Genomic DNA, 9,353 nt, shown 5'->3' with positions numbered 1-9,353 from the left:
TTTCCCATATTGGGGCTCGGTTTCTCTCTTCCACAGATCCAAACACTTGTCACTACAAGCCAAATTTCTAAGCAGTTTATGGATTGGACCCTTGCAGACAAACCGTGAGTTGATGTCTGGAAATGTAAAGGTCAAAAAAAAACAAACTGCTAGTAAATTGAAGTCATCAAGGGGGAAAACGAAAAGGATTGTCAGATGGAAAAATATATTCACAGACAAGGAAACAGAAATATGGATACAAACATATTGTAAAACCTGCCAAAAAAATAAAGCACCCTGATTAAAACAAAGAAATGAAGGACATGATATGTAAAACACCATGGTACTACAGTCATTCGGTCATATGAATCACATCTACCTTCATGGGGAAGGAGTCACCAGGAGCACTTAAATACCCAGAAAGCTTCAATGAGCCCTCAGAGAAACTCAGCTTGTGAAGAGAATTAGAAATCTCAAAACCAAAATTGCTCATCACTAGTGACAAAGGAGAAAAGGAAGAAGGTGTGCAAAGCATTTCATCTTCACTGCATTCAGGACAATAAAATATAGATAAACACATAAAATCGGCATCATCTATCTTCCAGTTGTGATGAAATGATACCTCTCAATATCGATGACTTTGAATGAAACATGCGGATGCACAAGGGCAATTCGAAGTACACATTTCTTGACCGAATGCAAGACCTTCTTGGGGCTGTCAAAGACAGATATAAGAATTAATAATAATGCTGAAATCAGAAGAGCCAAAATCAATAATAGAAACAACCAGAACCATCCTCTGAAATATTTGACAAAAGTAAGGATTTCCATGATCTCTGGAAAATACACAACCTGGACTGCATAGACTTCCTTCGAACTGGTTGATTGTAAAATAATTCGCGAACAATGACTGCAAGGACACATAAATTTCTTAATATAGCTACAAAGCCAGATAAAAATGTTTTTTCTCTGTCAAATCAATAACAAGATGAATATCTGTTTTTGGCCAGTTATCTTTGTAATCCCTTGAGTGTACGAAAGAAAACTATCCAGAAATGTTATTTACGAGTTCTTGTTCTTTGAGAAATGTAAGGGTAGGAAATGTAGTTGAAAGTTTGTCTGCTGAAAATAAAGATTTCAAAATGTTCAAACTTATATCATCAAGCAATATTAAAGACAAAAATCAGGTGCTTACAAGAAAAATAAAGTAAAGACAGTCCTACAACCATATGCTGTTCCAATCAACATTGAGACTTTACCTGTTGTACCTGCATCTTGCCTATGGTTATCAATTCCAAGATACAAACACTTGCATCCCTGAAAATATTAAGAAAAACAAAAACAAATAATCTCGCATCAAAGTAGAATGAAAAAAAAAAAAATCCTAATTACAGAAACTAGATTCAAAAACCAAGAGAAGAACCCCTGCCTTTATGACCTTGCGGTATCCACTTGGCCGCCCATGAGCTTTGGTTATGATCTCTAACAAGGAGACATCAGAGAGGGAACCCAATGCTTCTCCTCGGAAACCAAAGCTTCGACTAGCAGCATCCATTTCGGCCAAATGGTGCAGCTTGGATGTTGCTGTTCACATATCAAACAGACTATACTCACCAGATGGACAACACCAAATATCTCAACAGTCAATCATGGACTAAATAGGAGTCTGTGAAGTATAATGGAAGAAACATAAAACTGTCACCAACAAGATCTTGGACTCTTTAGAATGCTAAAAAAGCCATGATGACCAATGTTGGATATTCATGACTTTATAATCGTGAGGCCAATATGATCAAGGTCTCAAGAACAATTGCAAACAGTAAGCTTTAGGCTTAAAAAGAAAAGAAAAAAAGAAAAAATAACAATTCAATCAGATGCAATTCATCAATATAATAATTCAATCAAAACCAGCATGCAAACATGTACACACAAATGCACAAAGAGGCAAGATTATACATTAGAAGAAATTGGGGAGGAAAAGAAAAAGATAACATAAATACCATATCTTTTTCCCAACAAAACCAATCCATCCCGAGTAATACCAGATCCTGCAAGTAAGCATTGTCAAGTGGAGAAAAAATAAGCAGGAAAATAATCAAGTGTGTTACATGATATGATAATTAGAAGGAAATGTTGCTACTAACCATCATCCTCTACCTTCACAAAGCATGCCCCAACTCGTATAGCAACAGATACCTAAAACGGTAAATAATAGAAAGATTTTACATCACTCACTGAAGCAAAAAATAAATTAGCAAGTAGCATATAAAATTAAAGTTCATGCTAATAAGCATTTGCTGATCCTAAAAATTGTAAGCATCTAGCAGAAGACAAATAATTAAAACATAAGATTTTCACTGGACAACAAGACGATGTAAGGGGTTCATATATTATGTATTCAGCATTTCACCAATGTTAATAGACACTGGATGTACTGCCACATTTTCAAAGAAATAATTTGGTGTACTAGGTTCTATGAAGCGTAATTTCTCACATGGATATCCATTTTCCATGATCTATATGCAATCTAAAGACATCTCCAAGACTTATAGCGACAATTTCTATACTTATGCCAAGACTCTCTAGTTTTGGACCTCAATAATTTGAACCCATAGGATTTGAACTTTGGGCGGTTCTATTGAATTTATTTCACTTTTCAAAATCCTCACTAAAAATTCTCAAGAATCGCCTCACGTCATCTTTGAGCATCAGACAACTTGTCAATGGCTTCCAAGTCACACCAAATGAATGCATCCAAATGATGCCAAAAAGCAGGTACATCATGCCCACATGTCAATGGACTGTTGGTAGCAGTTCAGTTGCATTCATAGAACAACCAACTACCCTACTTTAAGAATTTTAACGTACCAAAATGTTCTTCTCCAGTATGCTTCGAGGCTACTCTTCCAGGTTACACATCCGACGCTCCCAGTTTGCTCTTTATGCTTTCTACAAATGCACCATTACTATTTCTTCTATGCTATTCAAGATTGGACCTTAGGTGAGCATAAGATGTAATTTTGTGCCATACTCAAGAGGCAAACTTCTGCATGAGCTCCACTAGTTATTTGGGTAAATCAATATCATAAGCAAAACGTTTATGATGGAATAACAAGGGGTGATTTAAGGACCAGAAAATCCTTCTCTGGATCGGATCAGCCTCAGATGATCCAGTATAACTTTGGCTAGGATGGAAAAAGGAATATCCACAGTCAAAAGGACAATCCGCTATCATTTCTAATTCTGATATATTTAGTTCATGTTAAATCCCATCGTATTAATTTTCATAACCATAATAACCCCCAACACCTGCAACCTTTTTTATTCCTTAAGGAACGTGCTTCAACCTGGTAATGACTTGTAGCAATGACACTGTGCACTTTGGAGTAATTGTCCCTAAGTCCCCAGTCCAAGCCTCTTGGCCTCCACAAGATCACCTGCATATGGAGCTGGTTAACAGTCCATTTTCCAATGACAGAGGCATTCTCTAAAGCCTAATGAACATCTATTCCAATGCCATGGACTAAGAATTAAGAGTCATGACCAGTCGATGCACCATTTTGAAAGGCTTAGGCTCGCTAATACAAAAGGCAAACTTCAGGTCTATATCACACCGAAATCATGGTTGAGAAGTTTAGTGACCAAAATCTAGATGTGTCAATCAATCTAATTTTGAACTTATTAACCCATAATGGAACTGCTTGACTGCTTGTTCATTTTCTAATCAAAGATGACTATCAGACAAATCTTTTTGTTAATCAGGGAAAGCTGTTTTGATAAACTCACTGACGTACAATATGCAGCCCCAGAAGCTATACCACAAGTCACGAGAGGGAAAACAATCCATTAGACTTGGAGCACAAGATTCACCAGAGGATTCTAGGAGAGAATCCACAACTAATTTGAATTTATTGGGACTTTTAAAAGCACCCATCTTGCTTGATTTTGATGTTCTAGAAGCTTATTCAGTTCTCTCTCCAAGTCCGATATCTTAGGAAGCTGATGTCATTTGAGAAAGTTAAGGCCAAATTAGCAGGTTATCAGTTTGTGACAATAGCTATTTGCCTGGAAGTTTTATTCTTACTAGGAGTTTCTTTTGGCAATTTTGTATTTGTTAAGGTTTGTCTAGAATTAGTAATAGAATTTTGCCTGCTAATATTAAGAAAACAAATAGTGTAAAATTACAGCATATTCAACCTTTAGTTTGATTAATAAAATAAAGACTCACTATTTCAACAGTCTACAAGTAGAAAAATCTTAAAGCACTCCATCTACAAAAGCTTCGGATATGCAAATTCCAACTATAAGTTTCCCTCAAACCATACATAAAAAAATTGCATAACAACCATAAACTGGAGATCCTGCAGAACAATGAATAATTTTTAGCTCTTACAACAAACAGGCATGGCCATTAAATGGTGAAAATGGCTATTAATATAGATCTCTTAGTATTATTTTTATTTTTTTACCTTGGCTGCACCAGCATCCAGACTGTTGAATATCAATTCTTCCACAACCCTCGTCAAGTCAAACAGAATAACACTTGAGCGTAAGGAACTATGAACAGCACTTGGCAAGTGCTTAATGGTCCTCATTTACACCATATCTGAGAGAGTATCGACAATCTGACTAAATACAACATGAAGAAAGTCAGGACATCACATGTAAATTAAAACCCACAAAATTCGGTCAAAAACAAAAAGGTACCCATTAAAGTTATTGATGGGCTAACAAAGATCAAACAAAAAGCAATTACACAAAATTTATCTCAAAATAAGTATTAGTTTGCTTCAACCAAGAAATTGCGTTTCAGTCAGGATTCAGGAGTCCATCCCGTGAACTTTTCCACCAGAGACACAAACTGATCGGAAATTTAATGAAGGCAAGAAATTGAGATAATTAGGGTTTTCAGAGAGTATGAGAACGAGACAGCCATAGAAGAACGTTAACTGAATTAAACCCTATGAAAGCTTTAAAAATAATCTTAATTGAGAGATTTTTCTTCACTTAATTTAACATCAACAACTTCCGAAGTTGCAGAAACAATCCGTAAGTATAAAAGATAAAAGATGGAAGATGGAAGATGAAAGAAGGAAGAAGGCTTTGGTAAATCAACTTACCTGATAAGGAGCGGAGAACCCAGAAATGGCGGGAATTGCTCGGGGTTTCAAGTTCTAACGACCATAGGGTACCCAGTGAAGGCGGTGAAATGCCTTTCTATGCTCGAATAAATGCTCCGGGGCGAAGAGGATCCTCGATTGGATGGGACGTCACGAGCCCACGATAAATCACCCAATTAGAAGTGTTGATGGGCTGGGTTGGGCTCATAACTAAGAAGAGGCCTGAGGTGAACTTTGGAGAAGCTTACATTGGCCCAGTACCTAAGGGTGTCCATTTGGTACTGATACCGAATACCGAAACCAAAACCCACCATTTAAAACCGTATCAAACCGTAACGAAGGAAATTTGGTATGGTTTTGGTATGAAAAAGTATAATATTTTTTGGTTCGATACGGTATCAGTATTACATGGAAAAACCGTTCGGTATACCAAACCAAATCGAATCGAAAATACCAATAATGTATAAGTTAACGCATATTTTATAGTTTTGACAGATTCCATGCATATGATTGATATTTTTTTTATTTCAAATTATTAAATTTATAATTTACCGCCATCAACCTGGTTCAAGATTCAATAATGTCAAATCTTTTTTTAATTTACTCCCTATCATAATGTGACATCTCACATGGGTATGTCATTTATTTAACCACTTCTGTCTTTGTTTTCTTACCAATTAAATACCGTATAGAAACCATATTGATTCAGTATGGTATCGGTATCGAAAAATTGAAAATGTTCTCAGTATGGTATGGTTTCAATTTCTGCCACCAAACTTCTGTACCGTATCAAAATCATACCGAATACCATGCCGATTTACACCCCTACCAATATCCATACCTGGCCTAAGGAACGAACAATATATGGGCTGCCCAGAGATTTCGTTTTCATGATCCTGCGATTGTCCTCCCTCTCATAATAGGGTGTTGAAAACTTGAAATGACCTAAACCACCCCCCCCCCCCCAACCTTATTACGATTGTGTATGAAATCTTCCCCCAATTGTTCCTCTGGTCAGTCCAGATAGTTTTATTAGATCTAATTGGTTTTGTCAATTTAAGGCCCCACATAGTTATTGCATTATTAAATTTATCTGACCTCATAGGCTACGCATTTCAAATGTTTATATTCAATCAATCAATTATCAATCCCGATCTGTAATCAAAGTTAAGTTAATAAGACTCAAAAATAGTATTTAAATGGTTATATAATGGGCTATAAACATGCCATGATTGGGTTATAAACTGTTGGTCACAATCGATTATCAATATCGATCGATTCAAGTTAAACTCTCATTAGGATACAACCTAGCACCACGAATTGAAACATAATTGGTCTAAACCTGGCACCAGACCATTTGCGGAAGACGATCAGTCCAATTTCAGGCTTTAATCGGTCAACTTCGATGGGTCCATCGATGCGGGTCAGCTTTTAACACCCCTAGACATGGGGTCCTCCCAGCATTGCTCGTAATCTTACTTCACATTATATCCAAGCAGACATAATTCAAGTTGTTTACCCACTAAGAAAAAAACACACACACAAAGCGACAGGGTCTAAGTTTGTTCCATTTGCACCTTTTTTTTTTTTTTTTAATAATATTGTAAAAGCTTCATTTACACTCACTTCACCCTTATCCAAGCATGATCTCTCTCGCCCTCTACTTGTGGTGTCAATGTCACACAAACCTAGGCATCAAGCGAATTAGCATGTGAAAAGACCCACTAATCACAAAGTTAACTTTTAAAAACATTAATTAATAATTGATATTACAACACTCGGATTAGTATTTATTACCTACATGATTGATATGACAGGCCATGTTTCTCAACTTTGTTCATATTTTAATCAAAGATTCCAATCCATTGGCTTTGACATTGTATTAGGGGTGTCAAAATCTAGTTCGAACTAATAAAATCGATCGAAACAGATCGATAAAACCTGAACCGAATCAAATCGATATTTATTGAATTGGTTTTGGATTGAGGTACCAAACCGACCAATAGCCAAATCGAATGAAATCGATAAAAAAATAAATGATTATGAGATTATAAACTAGTTAATTGACCATCAATTTTTCATAATACAAGTGAGAAAATTTGTTATTGTAAGGGGAATTGTTACAAATTATTGAATATTAGGTCATGAATAGATAAATTGATTTGTAATTTGTAATAATGCTTCCATTGATTTATTTGTTCACTATAAAAAACTATTGGATAGTTAAATGAATGATTGGATAATAGTGTTCATTTTGTGATTTCAATATAATTATCTTCTTAGTAATTTGTTATCCATTGTTTTCAATATTAGTTATCTTTCCCTTATAATGATAAACCATGATTTAATAAAAAATGAAAGTTTTTTTTCGTCAAATATTGTCACTATAAGTTATGAATGTAAGATTCATTATGGTTTAAGCTCAATAATAAATCGATCTAAACCGGTATTAATCGGATATTAAAAAACTGAAATAAATCGAAACTAAACCGGATTGAAATAAAAAATGACCGAAAACCAAAGTTCCTTAATGAATTGGTTTTGGTCTCTGTCATTCCTAGACCAAAACTGATTCAACCTAACCAAAATCGAATCGAAAATCAAAATTCCTTAATGGATTGATTTTGGTTTCCCTTATTCCTATACCAAAATTAATTCAACCCAACAGAGACCAAACCGAACCGTCAAATTGACACCCCTGCATTGTATTATTTCCTATTTACATGAGGAAAGGGGTGGCATGTATGAATAAATTGTTTCATTGTGATTATTATTGCTGATATATCATTGGCCTCTAATGTCTTTTTCAAAATGGCACCCATTTCAACACCCACCTCATTAAGTAATAAGTACATATGCCAAAAGCAATCCCAATCATTTTATATGTTATCTTGGCTTCCCTTTTTATATGATATATTGTGTGGCCTCAAACTCAAGGTAAACATAATCCATATTTATCTTTGTTTTAGATTAAGTAAACTAGCTATGTTAATAATTATCTTCTACATGATTAGAAATTTGCAATCAAAATGGCTTCCAAAATAGTCATCCATGAATAGAACTACATCTTTTGTTGTTGAATTTAAATGGAGAGACAGATGTTATTGCTATCAACAACATCAAAGGAATATGCCAACGATGATCAATATAACCTTCCAACCATGGTTTTAAATATCAATATGATATTGATATTTATATCGATTTCGATTGATTTTAATATCGATAATGATATTTATCAATCGTATCAAATGATTTTGCATTTTTTTTTTTTTTCCAACTCTTACTAAATTCTTAAAGGTTTTCATTCAAAATTATAAAGATCATAGAGCATTCATTGCCGATTCAAAAATAGATTGTAAGAATCGATATTGATTGAATATTTTTATTCAAAGATTTAATTAATGGTGTTAGATGTTATTGTCCCAAAAGATTTTGATACATTTTATTTTTTTCTATTTTGCCTTCCGACAATCTCCCTACTCAATCCTATCAATATTTCACATTTGTAGGTTATGCCCCAACTACTCGAAAAGAAGCATCTATTAGTTCAAGGTCGTCCCACCTTGCTACCTTGCAAGGCAACACAAAGGCCACGTGGTTCATGTGTATAAATAGAAGTAGAGATGATGTGATACGTGGTAGTCGCACCTAATAGTGTCAATCGGTCAATTTGGTCTAGTTTGATCGATTTTGATATCAGAATAGATGAATCTGAAATCAAACCAATTAGATAAGATTAGGTTATGGTCATGGTTGGTATTAGTTTCTATTCGATTTCAATGCGGTCTGGTTTGAGTTGGGTTTCACAATATCCATCTGAAGTCGATCTAAGCTTTATTCAGATTAGCCGGTTTGGGTCAATTCACTCCGGTTTCACCGGTTCGGGCTAGGGTTTTTCACCCCTAAGCCGCACGTGATCCGATATAGATTTGAGGCAAGAGATCACTTATGACACCTGACGTGAATCAAATTCCATGCAGACGCGTAGCAGAGAATATCTTAAGAGGTGGGGACCACCGTGGGGTGAAGGCTTCCATGCATATGTGCCACGTGGTGTCCAAAACTATCGTTTTCCGTCCGTTAACAAATGAACCATGTCGATAATTATCTGCTTCAGATTTAACGGCTAGTAAGGGTTTTTTGGTCATTAAATGAAAAGGGTATATTCGTAGTTTTTTGTAGGAAGAGGGGTTGTTTTATTGATTTTTCATCGTAGTAGTATAAGATTCTCGCTCTAAATTTATTCCCTGAAAC

This window comes from Macadamia integrifolia, chromosome 7 (assembly GCF_013358625.1).
Source record: "Macadamia integrifolia cultivar HAES 741 chromosome 7, SCU_Mint_v3, whole genome shotgun sequence".
NCBI classification, from domain to species: domain Eukaryota; kingdom Viridiplantae; phylum Streptophyta; class Magnoliopsida; order Proteales; family Proteaceae; genus Macadamia; species Macadamia integrifolia.
The sequence above is the reverse complement of the archived record's forward strand: the minus strand, read 5'-3'. Positions refer to the sequence as shown.